Below are 15,284 nucleotides of genomic sequence, written 5' to 3' on the forward strand. Positions count from 1 at the left end.
TGATTTTCATGTGCCTTAGCATGCCTTCCAGGAGAATCTGCTCCAAGTTTTTGCCAGGCACAGAGGTGAGACTGACTGGTCTGTAATTCCCCGGCTCATCCATTTCCCCCTTCTTGAAAATGGGGGTTATATTTCCCTTTTTCCAGTTGTCGGGAACTTCACCTGACTGCCATGATTTTTCAAATATGATGGCCAGCGGCTTAGCAACTTCATTTGCCAGCTCCTTCAGGACCCATGGATGGATTTCATCAGGACCCATGGACTTGTGCACGTTCAGATTTTTAAGATGGTCTTGAACCAGTTCCTCTCCTACGGTGTGCCCAAGGTCTTCATTCTCAAATGAAGAATGTTTCTCTTAATAGCCTATCCTCCTCCACGTTGTACACTGCACCCTGGAGAGCAACGGCAGTGAAGTCCTGGCTGTCAAAGCCATTTGAGAATAAATTGGTGAATTAATTGACCACTGTTGTGGAAAACAAGGGTCAGATCTAAGTGTCAACTATGGCTGTGATTCCAGAACGAGTTTTATTTTGTGTTTTATTTTTTCCCTGGAGGTGTTTCGAAGATGTGCAGACGTGGGACTTTGGGACACGATCTAGCGGGGGATTTGGCAGTGTAGGGTAAACGGCTGGACTCAGTAATCTTAAAGGTCTTTTCCAGCCTAAATGATTCCACACTTCTAATCAGAGCATCTGCAAGATGATGCTTTGGCCACCTTACATTGTCCCTTCATTTCCATGTACACATGGCAGGCAGCATCCCAACCCTGAGGGCTGGCGCTCTGCTCTCCTGTGCTGAGTGCACTCTCTGCCACAGCCACATTTGTCTGCTGCTCTGACTCTTGGTGAACCTCCCCAGCGTGGCTCTGCTGTTGAAGCAGCTGGCTATTCATAGGTGTGGGTTTGAAACAGCTCTGGGTCTTGAAGTGTGAGCTACACTTTGCATATGGCCCTTGATGAGCTTGCTGGGGTGCTGTTCTGCAGTACAGCCACTCACTTTCAGCAGGATGAGCCCAAGGGTCTTTTAGCATCAGTTTATCTGTGGCCCAGCTTGACTGTGTTCTAAGCTGGGGCAGCTCTTTGCTTCATGTTGCTGTGTATTGAAACCTGGCTGAATTCATCGGGGTTAGGGGAAGATATGACTGTGCTTGCTTGCTGAACTTCTTGATATCAGTTTTCTTACACTGAAAGGTGGCCCCCTGCAGGACTGATGCTGACATAGCTAATGGTGCATCAAAATTCCTGCTGCTTTTATGTTTCTGGAAATGGAGGTGTACTGTGGGGTCGGTTTGATGTCAGCTGCAGCAGGTGAATTGAGCAACAGTCTTTTCATGTATGCATATATGCGTGTATATATATATGTATATTTGTGTGTACCTATATATATATGAAGCTTTCTTTTCCTTGCAGAGGTAGTGGGGGGGAAAGTCAGATCTACTTGCCAGAAGCCCTTTGGGAAGAAGCAAAGAAAATGGAGGAATTCAAGGAAAAGCAGAAACTGCATTGGAAGAAGGTCAGGTTGTTGATCCATCACCATGCTTGGGGATGGATCCTGCTCCTGGCTTGTTTCTCCCAACATGTCCCCACCCCCTGCATGCTCCCAGTGCCTGCCGATGTTGGGATTTCCTGAGTTCCTTCCCATATATTGAAATTCTTCTGCTGAACCTCTGACAGCCTTTGTCTGACCAACACATCTCCTTTGGGTGCTTTTTGGGGTTGGCTATTGCAGGGGTCACATCCAGAGACACCAGCCTCAACCAGGAATGTTCTTAAAGCATATATACGTATATTTTATATATATAGTGTTGGGTGATGTCCATAGGGACATCATTGGCAAGCATGTTAACCTCTGCGGGCTTGAGATTCCTTTGTCTGGACAATGAGAGAAAACTGCTGCAAGTTTGGACATAGCAGAAGGGAGTTGGCTTCCCAATTTTGCTAGAGATTATACAGTACTATATATTGGTGGATTTCATTTGTAGAGTTCCATTTCATGGACAGGTGGAGGCTTACCTAGAAGTATAAATGGTGGGTTTTGTGAAGATGCTTTGGGTGGACATAGGTCCTTAATGCCGTCTGAATTTGGTCTGTGCTTCTTCCTTTCCTAAGCCACATAATCCATTGTGGAGCTTCGATGGTCAGTGATGTGTTGACTCTGTTGTCTTCAGAGATAGAACTGATAAAGAAGGCGATTCAGAAAACCAGGAATCTGCAGTACGAGAAGACCATGGCGGTAAAGCAAACATGCTGCTCTTTCTTGCTATATGGTTTAACACTGCTAACATACGTGCACAGCACAGTCTTAAATATGAGGGTCTTCCTCTGTTGCAACTCATGCAGACACTACATCAAGGGCTGCAGCAGAGGAAGACCATCACATTCCTGTCTGCATAGTGTGCTCTGAAAAACTGAAGAGTACACCAGGGACATGGCTGGTAGCAGCCTTGCACGGTTGGATAAGAGTGATTTAGATGTCAAAGACTCGATTGCTATGAGATTTTAATGTCAAATGAAGAGCAGCTTATGTTGTGAGGTCAGTTTTGCTCAATCAGCACGGCACTGGAGGCACTGTGTGCTCTCCCCTGCTCTACTGGCAGTCTTTGGCCACGCTTTCACTTGGAGACTGTTTTCCTCCAGAGCTAGCTGCATGAGCTGTAATAGTATCTCCTTGCTTGCTAACACGCTCCTGCCCTGTTTGTTGGCTCTCCTAGGCCAAGCGCCCTTATAAGCAGCACTGCAGGAATAAGGATGAGGTGGAACCAGCTGTGCAGCACAACACAAACATGGTTGCACAGAAGCAGCAGGAGAAGGTATAGAGAGGTGAATGGCCATGGGACAGGAGGAGGAAGGGTGTATGTTCTTGGATCTCTCCTGCCCCATAACTCTTCTCCAAGTTCCGGGTTTGGGGATGAGATGGAAGGGCCAGCAATGTTCTCTAGCTGGGCTTCATTACCGTTGGTGATGCACATTAGCTCTCCTGTAGCATTCTTCACTCTCTCAGTTTTGGCAGCTGTTCACCTGGCTCAGATGAAAACATCTCCGGAAGACTATGGTGAGTTTGGAAATGCAGGCTTTGGAGGGTGAGGGGAGTGTTTCCTGTGGCAGGGGTTCTGAAGCCATGGCATGGCTCTCGAGTGAGCTCCAGCTCCTGGGTCAGGGCTGGCTCCTCAGAAACTCATGCCCAGCATAGCAGAGGTGGAGCTCACTCCAGAGCCATACCAGGGCTTCACATCCCACTTCCCATTTCTCACCGTTTCGCTGTGGCATGGCCCTCTAACTTTCTGTACAGCTCTGCATTCCCTTGCAGTGCCCATCCATAGCTGAGCTCACACATTACTGCTTTCTCCCTGACATCCCTGCCAATTCAGGTTTCATGTACTGCCTTCTAACAAAGGGTGTTTTTAATTAATGTTAATCAGATGACAGTGTGATTTGTCACAAAGGCAGGAGTTACCAGCAGAGTGTTACCACACTGGAGAAGATCCAGGAAGAATGACAAAGCTTGTGAGGTAAAAGCACCCAAATGCCATTACGTGTCAGTGTGGTCCTCTGGATGTCTACTCCTCACTGCAGGGGTCCAGGATGGCACAGATGTGCCTTCTCTATGTTCTCTGGCAGTGAAGCAGCAGAATATGTTGCAGCTATCCCTGTGTGTGTGTTTGGCTTGGCTTCTGTATTTAAGGTCTCACCACTTTAAGGTTTCCACTATTTTTTTTGTTTTTTATTTTTCCTTACACTACCTTTTCAAAGTAACAGACTCAAAGTAGTGACCTTATTACCCATTAACCTGCTTGCACGATTGGTGTGGCCGTTATCCTGGCCAGCCGTAGTCACTTCTGGTTACTCAGTGGCTTAAGGACAGTGTGTCCTACAGCCAGGACACCACCTAGCAGACTCTGAAACTCTGAAGGACTTTACATGAATTTGCAGCAGAAGATACTGGCGCAGTGGGGATGCAAGCTGGGTGAAGCCATCGCCATGTGAACTCAGTGTGCCAGCAGCCCTTCACCATATATCTCACGTGGTAGCATGGGAACCCCTCCGAGCAGATACATCAGTCTAAAGCAGACTGTCTCATAGCAAAATGGTCTAGTCAGGACTTCCAGCAAGTGCTAGGGAAACCCAGAGCTGGTTGCAACAGGACCATGATGCTGCTCTGCTGCTGAGCTGTGTCTTGCAGCTGTCTCTCATATGTAAAAAGTGTTTAATGAGGTGATGTGGCTCCTCTGCTCTGCTCTCTTGAGACCTTACTTCTACTATGGTGTACAGTTCTGGTGTCCTCAATATGAAAACAACGTGGAGCTGTTGGGGCTAGTCCAGAGGAAGGCAACGAGGATGACAAGGGGGCTGGAGTACCTCCCATATGAAGACACGCTGAGAAAGTTGTGGCTGTTCATCCTGGAGAAGGCCTCGTGAAGACTTCCTAGAAGCTTCCAGTACCTGAAAGACGCCTACAGGGATGCTGGGGAGGGGACTCTTCGTTAGGGACTCTGGTGATAGGACAAGGGCTAATGGCTTCAAACTTAAACAGGAGAAGCTTATGTTGGATATGAGGAAGAAGTTCTTTACTGTGAAGGTAGTAAGGCCCTGGAGTGGGTTGCCCAAGGAAGTTGTGAATTCTCCATCCCTGGCATCGTTCAAGGCCAGGCTGGACGCAGTCTTGGGTGGCATGGTTTAATGTGAGGTGTTCCTGTGCATGGCAGGAGGGTTGGAACTAGATGATTTTAAGGTCCTTTCCAACCCTAACTATTCTATGATTCTGTGGTTCTATGGACAGGAAGTGCAGAGGTTGAGGTTTTATCCCATGTCTGCTGCAAGCTTGCAAACAGCAAGTCATAACAAGTGCATACGTACACGTGGGATGAAAGGCTGTTGCTCAGGCATGAAATGGAGATATACCAGACAGCACATTTCAAAAGACTTGGGCTTAAAGCTGCTTGGAAAAGGGATGGGCAGGAAAGAGGGAGAAGACAAACGAGTCAAGACACTTTGCTTTCATAGATCCCCAATGCTCCTTTATTGCTCCGTATTTCTGGGAGAGAAGTCAGCTGGGACTGCAGGACCATAGGATACCTAGGGAACATGCAGTGCCTTCAGGAAGCTGTCTTCGTCTCCCCAGAGGTAGTGGTGTGCTGAGTGACCCCTTCCGCATGGGTCCTGCAGAGCTTCCTCAACTCAGTGCTCATCTTTGAAATATCTGGCTGTGTAAAGGGATGGCTTTTCTGGATGAGGTCTTTTCTAACCTAGTTGGTTCTATGATTCTATGACTCACGGTTACCACGTTTCCTGCAGAAGCCCAACATCACCTGCTCCTTGCTGTGGACACAGATCTTTGTAGTGGTATTTGCTCTCTTCTTACCGATGTTAAGGCTGTTTTGTCTTTGATGTTTCAGTTCCTTCAGACAAAGGAGTGAGTGGATCAACTATTTCCGCAGTGCCCTCTGGCTTTATGTCAGTCCCCCATGAGGTGCCTTGGTATCAGGTCTCTGTAAAGCACAGGCTGGCCTAACCTCTTGCTTTCGTACCAGGTCTGGGAGGGCAGTTGGGGAGCACTGAGCCAGGGCTCTGGGAGTCCCAGAGCCACGCAGATCCTCAGCTGTGTCTTTTCTAATGTGTAGATGGGCACCTCTACCCACCCTGACCAGTGCACCAGAATTACTTGCTTTATGGGGTTCTGGCTCCACAGAAAATCTCTGCTTCTGCTCTTCCCCATCAGATCACGAGCTTTAGCTCTCTAAAGGGAATGGTTTACGTGAAAGATCATGGGAAGCTGGACTCTTGACTTTGGAGACAAGGTTTCACTAAGAAGTTCTGATCAAAGCCCTCTATATAGGCATTTGTGGAGCTTAAGCTATATAGCGAAGCTATATAATTCCCTTGGGCACTTTAGTGATGGAATTTGGTAAAATGCCTTGGTTGTTCGGCAAATCATAGAATCATAGAATCAAGACATCTCTTTCAGCCTCATCCACCATTGCTTTCCATCCCTTTAACACAGGTGGCCAGTGTTTCTGTTCTGTGTAGAATCTTGTAATGAGCACTTCTCATAAGCAGGCCTAATTCTTTTTGTACTCTGTTTCAAGTAAGCTTGCTTATGCCACAGTTGACGGCTACATCCCTAGATGCTGTTGATCCTGTTTGTAGGTTCTCCAGGCAGAAGACACTGTTGATCTGGCCAGAGGGGTGGTGTTTCCAGTTACTCCCAGCTGTGAGAGAAACAGTGTTGTTATCTCCAAACGTACTGGGAATCACCTTGTCCTGGGTGGAATGAAGTTTGGTTTACAACTGGCATTAATGGGTGGATCTCAAACAGTGCTTAGAGAAAATCTCTAAAATGTAAAATTACAATGTTTAAAGGTCACTCAGAATCTGAATGTGTGGTGTTAAGAGTGTTGTCCCACGCACTTGCTATTGCAAGTGCTTGGAGGGGTAATAAGCCAAGTTCATGGCCTGGGGGCAGAAGTGACAGGAGGGAATTCAATTGCTAGATTTACAGTAGTGACTTGGGAGCCAAAGAGGAACGAATGTGGCCAGCCTGTGGACACTACCATTCCTCCATCGGTGGGGACATAGTGCTCCAACAAATAATCCCAAGTTAGTAAAAGGAATTGCAATTAAAGTTTTAAAGTAGATGTTTGGAATAGAAACAGGATATAGAAATACAAATTCTTGGGTAGAATGGGTCAAATATACAGTGAAAATAGAATAGTTTTAGATATATTAGCTGAATAAGGAGGAGTATGCGTAATCGTAGGGGATATGTGTTGCACATTTATTCCAAATAATACAACACCAGATGGAGCCATAACCAGGCCCTTTCAAGGCCTCACTACGTTGGCAGAAGAACTGGATGAAAATAAGAGAACAGGTATTCCATTAACAGGATGGTTAGAATCCTGATTTGGAAAATGGAGGGCAATGGTGGTATCAGTTTTTACTTCCATACCTGTAGTAGCAGGTGTCTGAATAGCTATAGGGTGCTACATAATTCCGTATATAGGAAGATGTGTACAACTCCTTTAAACAACTTTGTCAAAACAAATGCTCATGGGACAATCACCCTACTCTGATTAAATGTTTTAGAATGATAAGAAAACAAAAGACCACAAACCAAATATTTGAAGATGATCGGGATGACTTATCTTTAGACGAAAACCGTGAAGTTACGTTATCCAGACTGAAAGCAACATATGGGGTAATTCTTTAAAGAAAGTGCAAAAATCAAACCCAGTATAAATAAGAGAAAGGGGGAATTGTGAGAGAAAGAGTGTTGTCTTTGCGTAACTAGAGATGGGGCTTTGCAATATGAAGGCTTTCCAATATTAGAGCTTCAAGATCAATATTAAGACTTTGTAATATTAAGAGTTTTCAATACTGGGGCTGGGGCTAAGTTACTAAGGGAACGAAACAAAGGGTTGGGATCTAGTAAGTCAAACCCCGTTACCATGAGGTGGTGAAGCTCACCCTGCAGCCACAGGGCTTGGGCAAAGCAGACCAGCCCTGTGCCTGCTCAGGGGATCACCAGCTCTGTAATGTGCAATGGGCTCCTGGTCAGGATCATAGCTGCCTTGACCCACACACAATTTACCTTTCCTACAGTTATTACAAATGACAGATGATGTTGATAACAAAGGGTCTTCTCAAGGCCAAAGTACAAGGCCTAAGAGAGTGGACATTACCTGTTCAAGATCATTAGGTCTTTGACTACAATGTCTTCTGCGAGGAGGGACTGAGCTCTGCAGGGACTCATCCATCTGGGGACTGGCTGAAATCAGTTCTGCTCCAGTGGGGCATGGCCTGGGCTCCATCGGTGGCTCCCTGGGGCAGCTGAGCACCTGAGTAGGGATCAAAAGGGTCAGTGACGCCTGGTCCCCCAGGCTGAGACTGGAGCCCTGCTGTGGCTGGAGATGCCTCAGGCACTGCACACAGGCTGCCCCGCTCTGTTGGCACTTCCGGGTCCTGCTACTGCACAAGTAGAAAGAAGAGAACTCACACTGCCCAGCCTCCGTAGTAGGGGCTTGGTTTCTTACCTCGTGTTCCCTGTAGCAGCAGCTTGACCTCCCCACAGACACCTGGCCTTGCCCCAGACTCTTATGGAGGAGACTCCTTCCCCACCCCCACTTCACCCTAGCGGCATTATAGGAGAGCCTGGCCCCTCCACAGGTCCGTAGAAGGGAACCTGGCCTCCCCCTAGGCTCCTATAGATGAGCCTTGCCTCCCTGCCAGTCCTTTTAGGGGAAGCCTTGTCATTCCCTTATAGAGAAGTTTGGATTCTTCTCCGGTTCCTAGAGATGATCCTGGCCTCCCATCTGATTCTCAGTAGGAGAACTTATCTCCTTCCCAGGCTCCTATAGAAGACCTTGGCCTCCACACAGCACTTTATAAAGGATTCTGTTCCCCCACAGGCCCTTGTAGGAGTGCCGATCCTCATCTCCAACACTTATGGAGGGGCCTGGCCTCCCCACAGGATCCTATGGTGTAATCCGACCTCCCCCCACACCCTTACAAAGGAACCTGGCCTTCCCATATCTGAGCCTATATGTGAGCCTACCCCAAGCCCGCTCCCCTCCTGACAGGAGGCCTGCCTCACCCAGGCCTGGCGGCCATGCTCCGGCTCCCAGCTCTGCGTTCTGTGCTGAGTCCTTGCGTGCTTCACGTAGCCACCGCGCTGCTGACTGGAGGGGAGCGGGTGGGGGCGGTGTCAATCTTCCCCCGCTTCCGCCCGCAGTAGCCGTGGCTGCGGCTTGGTGGTGCTGCAGAGTATGGCCATGGCGGAGGCCGTGAGGGGGCCCCACAAGGCCCGCCCCAAGAGCAGTCCCAAGGTCTGGGGGGAAGGCGGGGATTGGCTCCGAGGGAGGTTCCGCCGGTCCTTGTCCGGGCTGGCTCTGCCGCCTCTCGGCTGTGGTGGGTCCGGCGAGCTTAGAGCGGAGGGGAGGGGTCTGCGGGGTTGTTACATGCCATGGTGTGTTCGTCAGCACTATGTCTCGTGTTTGGGGCTATTCCTGAGTGGGTTTAAAGCGGCAGAGAGGGTGTCCGCTGCAGGCCGTGTTTGTGTCCGTGTTTGTTTGTCTGCTGCTGGAAGCGGTTAGATCGGGGGTGTGTGCCTATCTAAAAACACATGTCCCATCCCTGGCACTGTTCAAGGCCAGGCTGGATGGGGCTTAGCGCAACCTGGTCTAGTGGAAGGTGTCCCTGCCTGGGTTTCAGTAGTTGTGGAATGATCTGAACTGAAATGACTTGGCTCACAGCTGCGTCAAACTGAAATCATGGAATCACAGAATAGTTAGGGTTGGAAAGGACCTTAAGATCATCAAGTTCCAAACCCCCTGCCATGGGCAGGGGCACCTTGCTCTAAACAGTATCACCAAAGGCCACGGCCAACCTGGCCTTGAACACTGCCAGTGATGGAGCATTCACAACCACCCTGGGCAACCTATTCCATTGCCTCACCACCTTAACAGGAAAGAATTTCCTCCTTGTATCCAATCTAAACTTCCCCTGTTTAAGTTTGAACCCATTACCCCTTGTCCTATCACTACAATCCCTAAGGAAGAGTCCCTCCCCAGCATCCCTATAGGCCCCCTTCAGATACTGGAAGGCTGTCATGAGGTCTGCATGCATCCTTCTCTTCTCCAGTATGAACAACTCCAATTTTCTCAGCCTATATTCATATGGGAGGTGTTCCAGTCCCCTGATCATCCTCGTGGCCCTCCTCTGGAATTGTTCCAACAGTTCCATGTCCTTTTTATGTTGAGGACACCAGAACTGCACACAATACTCCAAGTGAGGTCTCACGAGAGCAGAATAAAAGGGCAGGATCACCTCCTTCAACCTGCTGGTCGCACTCCTTTTGATGCAGCCCAGGATACGGTTGGCTTTCTGGGCTGCAAGTGCACACTGCTGGCTCATGTTCATTTTTTCATCGACCAGCACCCCCAAGTCCTTCTCCTTGGCTGCTCTGAATCTCTTCTCTGCCCAGCCTGTAGCTGTGCCTGAGATTGCTCCAACCCAGGTGTAGGACCTTGCACTTGGCATAGTTAAACTTCATGAGGTTGGCATAAGCCCACATCAGAAGCGTGTCAAGGTCCCTCTGGAAGGCATTCCTTCCCTCCAGCGTATCAACTGAACCACACAGCTTGGTGTCATTGGCAAACTTGCTGAGGGCGCACTCAATCCCACTGTCCATGCCAGCGACAAAGATGTTAAACAAGACCGGTCCCAACACCAATCACTGTTCGTTACTGGTCTTCAGGTGCATATTGAGTCATTGACCACAACTCTTTGTGTGTGGCCATCCCACCAGTTCTTTATCCACCGAGTAGTCCATTCATCAAATTGATGTCTCTCCAATTTAGAGACAAGGATGTTGTGTGGGACAGTGTCGAACGCTTTACACAAGTCCAGGTAGATGACATCAACTGCTTTACCGCTGTCCATCAGTTCTGCAGCCCCATCATAGAAGGCCACCAAATTGGTCAGGCAGGATTTCCCCTTAGTGAAGCCATGCTGGCTGTCACCAAGCACCTTGTTGATTTTCATGTGCCTTAGCATGCCTTCCAGGAGAATCTGCTCCAAGATTTTGCCAGGCACAGAGGTGAGACTGACTGGTCTGTAATTCCCCTGTCATCCATTTCCCCCTTCTTGAAAATGGGGGTTATATTTTCCTTTTTCCAGTTGTCGGGAACTTCACCGGACTGCCATGAGTTTTCAAATATGATTGCCAGCGGCTCAGCAACTTCACTTGCCAGCTCCTTCAGGACCCGTGGTTGGATTTCATCAGGACCCATGGAGTTGTGCACGTTCAGATTTTTAACATGGTCTTGAACCAGTTCCTCTCCTACGGTGTGCCCAAGGTCTTCATTCTCAAATGAAGAATGTTTCTCTTAGTAGCCTATCCTCCTCCACGTTGTACACTGCACCCTGGAGAGCAACGGCAGTGAAGTCCTGGCTGTCAAAGCCCTTTGAGAATAAATTGGTGAATTAATTGGCCACTGTTGTGGAAAACAAGGGTCAGATCTAAGTGTCAACTATGGCTGTGATTCCAGAGCGAGTTTTATTTTGTGTTTTATTTTTCCCCTGGAGGTGTTTTGAAGATGTGCAGATGTGGCACTTTGGGACACGATCTAGCGGTGGATTCTGCAGTGTAGGATAAACTGTTGGACTCAATAATCTTAAAGGTCTTTTCCAGCCTACATGATTCCACACTTCTAATCAGAGCATTTGCAAGATGATGCTTTGGCCACCTTACATTGTCCCTTCATTTCCATGTACACATGGCAGGCAGCATCCCAACCCTGAGGGCTGGTGCTCTGCTCTCCTGTGCTGAGTGCACTCTCTGCCACAGCCACATTTGTCTGCTGCCCTGACTCTTGGTGAACCTCCCCAGCATGGCTCTGCTGTTGAAGCAGCTGGCTATTGATAGCTGTGGGTTTGAAACAGCTCTGGGTCTTGAAGTGTGAGCTACACTTTGCATATGGCCCTCGATGGGCTTGCTGGGGTGCTGTTCTGCAGTATAGCCACTCACTTTCAGCAGGATGAGCCTGAGGGTCTTTTAGTGTCAGTTTTTCGGTAGCCCAGCTTGACTGTGTTCTAAGCTGGGGCAACTCTTTGCTTCAGGTTGCTGTGTGTCGAAACCTGGCTGAATTCATCGGGGTGAGGGGCAGATGTGACTGTGCTTGCTTGCAGAACTTCTTGATATCAATTTTCTTACACTGAAAGGTGCCCCCCTGCAGGACTGACGCTAACATAGCTAATGCTGCATCAAAATTCCTGTTTTTGTATGTTTCTGGAAATGGAGGTGTACTGTGGGGTCGGTTTGATGTCAGCTACAGCAGGTGAATTGAGCAACAGTCTTTTCATGTATGTATGTATGTGTGTATATATATATGTATATTTGTGTGTATCTATATATATATGAAACTTTCTTTTCCTTGCAGATGTAGTGGGGGGGAAGGTCAGATCTACTTGCCAGAAGCCCTTTGGGAAGAAGCAAAGAAAATGGAGGAATTCAAGGAAAAGCAGAAACTGTATTGGAAGAAGGTCAGGGTGTTGATCCATCACCATCCTTAGGGATGGATCCTGGCTCCTGGCTCGTTTCTCCCACCATGCTCCCACCCCCTGCATGCTCCCAGTGCCTGCCGCTGCTGGGATTTCCTGAGTTCCTTCCTATATATTGAAATTCTGCTGCTGAACCTCTGACAGCCTTTGTCTGACCACCACATCTTCTCCTTTGGGTGCTTTTTGGGCCTGGCTATTGCAGGGGTCACATCCAGAGACACCAGCCTCAACCAGGAATGTTCTTAAAGCATATATACGTATATTTTATATATATAGTGTTGGGTGATGTCCATAGGGACATCATTGGCAATCCTGTTAACCTCTTCTGGCTTGAGATTCCTTTGTCTGGAAAATGAGAGAAAACTGCTGCAAGTTTGGACATAGCAGAAGGGAGTTGGCTTCCCAATTTTCCTAGATTCTATGGAGATAATACAGTACTATATATTGGTGGATTTCATTTGTAGAGTTCCATTTCACGGACAGGTGGCGGCTTATCTAGAAGTATAAATGGTGGGTTTTGTGAAGATGCTTTGGGTGGACATAGGTCCTTAATGCCGTCTGAATTTGGCCTGTGCCTCTTCCTTTCCTAAGCCACATAGTCCATTGTGGAGCTTCGATGGTCAGTGATGTGTTGACTGTTGTCTTCACAGATAGACCTGATAATGAAGGCCATTCAGAAAACCAGGAATCTGCAGTACGAGAAGACCATGGCGGTAAAGCAAACATGCTGCTCTTTCTTGCTATATGGTTTAACACTGCTAACATATGTGCACAGCGCTGTCTTAAATATGAGGGTCTTCCTCTGCTGCAACTCATGCAGACACTACATCAAGGGCTGCAGAAGAGGAAGACCGTCACATTCCTGTCTGCATAGTGTGCTCTGAAAAACTGAAGAGTACACCAAGGACATGGCTGGTAGCAGCCTTGCACGGTTGGATAAGAGTGATTTAGATGTCAAGGACCCAATTGCTATGAGCTTTTCATGCCAAGTGAAGTGCAGCTTGTGTTGTGAGGTCAGTTTTGCTCAAGCAGCAGGGCGCTGGAGGCATTGTGTACTGTCCCCTGCTCTGCTGGCAGTCTTTGGCCACCTTTTCACTTGGAGGTTTTTTTCCTCCAGAGCTAGCTGCATGAGCTGTAGTAGTAACTCCTTGCTTGCTAACACGCTCCTGCCCTGTTTGTTGGCTCTCCTAGGCCAAGCGCCCTTATAAGCAGCACTGTAGGGATAAGGATGAGGAGGAACCAGCTGTGCACCACAACACAAACATGGTTGCACAAAAGTAGCAGGAGAAGGTATAGAGAGGTGAATGGCCATGGGACAGGAGGAGAAAGGGTGTATGTTCTTGGATCTCTCCTGCCCCATAACTATTATCCAAGTTCTGGGTTTGGGGATGAGATGGAAAGGCCAGCAATGTTCTCTAGCTGGGCTTCATTACTGTTGGTGATGCATGTTAGCTCTCCTGTATCATTCTTCACTCTCCCAGTTGTGGCATGGCCCTCCACCTTCCTGTACAGCTCTGCATTCCCTTGCAGTGCCCATCCGTAGCTGAGCTCACATATTACTGCTTTCTCCCTGATGACCCTGCCAATTCAGGTTTCATGTACTGCTTTCTAACAAAGGGTCTTTTTAATTAATGTTAATCAGATGACAGTGTGATTTGTCTCAAAGGCAGGAGTTACCAGCAGAGCGTTACTACACTGGAGAAGATCCAGGAAGAATGACAGAAAGAGAATGCCAAATTTGTGAGGTAAAAGCACCCAAACGCCTTTACGTGGCAGTGTGGTCCTCTGGATGTGTACTCCTCACTGCAGGGTTCCAGGATGGCACAGATCTGCTGTCTCTTTGTTGCCCTGGCAGTGAAGCAGCAGAACATGTTGCAGCTATCCCTGTGTGTGTGTTTGGCTTAGCTTCTGTATTTAAGGTCTCACCACTTTAAGGTTTCCACTTTTTTTTTTTGTTTTTATTTTTCCTTACACTACCTTTTCAAAGTAACAGAATCAAAGTAGTGACCTTATTACCCATTAACCTGCTTGCACGATTGGTGTGGCCATTATCCTGGACAGCCGTAGTCACTTCTGAGTACTCAGTGGCTTAAGGCCAGTGTGTTCTTCAGCCAGGGCACCACCTAGCAGCCTCTGAAACTCTGAAGGACTTTAAATGAATTTGCAGCAGAAGGTACTGGCACACTGAGGATGGAAGCTGGGTGAAGCCATCTCCATGTGAATTCGGTCTGCCAGCAGCCCTTCACAAATATATCTCATGTGGTAGCATGGGAACCCCTCCGAGCAGATACATCAGTCTAAAGCAAACTGCCTCATAGTACAGTGGTCTAGTCAGGACTTCCAGCAAGTGCTAGGGAAACCCAGAACTGGTTGCAACAGGACCGTGATGCTGCTCTGCTGCTGAGCTGTGTCTTGCAGCTGTCTCTCATATGTAAAAAGTGTTTAATGAGGTGATGTGGCTCCTCTGCTCTGCTCTCATGAGACCTTGCTTGTAGTACTGTATACAGTTCTGGTGTCCTCAGTATGAAAACGACGTGGAGTTGTTGGGGCTAGTCCAGAGGAAGGCCACGAGGATGACAAGGGAGCTGGAGTACCTCCCATATGAAGACACGCTGAGAAAGTTGCGGCTGTTCGTCTTGGAGAAGGCTTCGTGGAGACTTCCTGGCAGCTTCCAGTACCTGAAAGATGCCTACAGGGATGCTGGGGAGGGGACTCTTCGTTAGGGACTCTGGTGATAGGACAAGGGGTAATGGCTTCAAACTTAAACAGGAGAAATTTATGTTGGATATGAGGAAGAAGTTCTTTACTGTGAAGGTAGTAAGGCCCTGGAATGGGTTGCCCAAGGAAGCTGTGAATTTTCCATCCCTGGCAGCGTTCAAGGCCAGGTTGGACGCAGTCTTGGGTGGCATGGTTTAATGTGAGGTGTTCCTGTGCATGGCAGGAGGGTTGGAACTAGATGATTTTAAGGTCCTTTCCAACCCTAACTATTCTATGATTCTGTGATTCTATGGGCAGGAAGTGCAGAGGTTGAGGTTTTATCCCATGTCTGCTGCAAGCTTGCAAAGAGCAAGTCATAACAAGTGCATACGTACACATGGGATGAAAGGCTGTCGCTCAGGCATGAAATGGAGCTATACCAGACAGCACATTTCAAAAGACTTGAGCTTAAAGCTGCTTGGAAAAGGGATGGGGAAGAAAGAGAAGACAAATGAGCCAAGACACTTTGCT

Source organism: Neopsephotus bourkii, unplaced genomic scaffold (assembly GCF_033783945.1).
Source record: "Neopsephotus bourkii isolate Nb327-2 ecotype Australia unplaced genomic scaffold, CSIRO-AGI_Nbou_v1 NB_874, whole genome shotgun sequence".
Classification (NCBI taxonomy): domain Eukaryota; kingdom Metazoa; phylum Chordata; class Aves; order Psittaciformes; family Psittacidae; genus Neopsephotus; species Neopsephotus bourkii.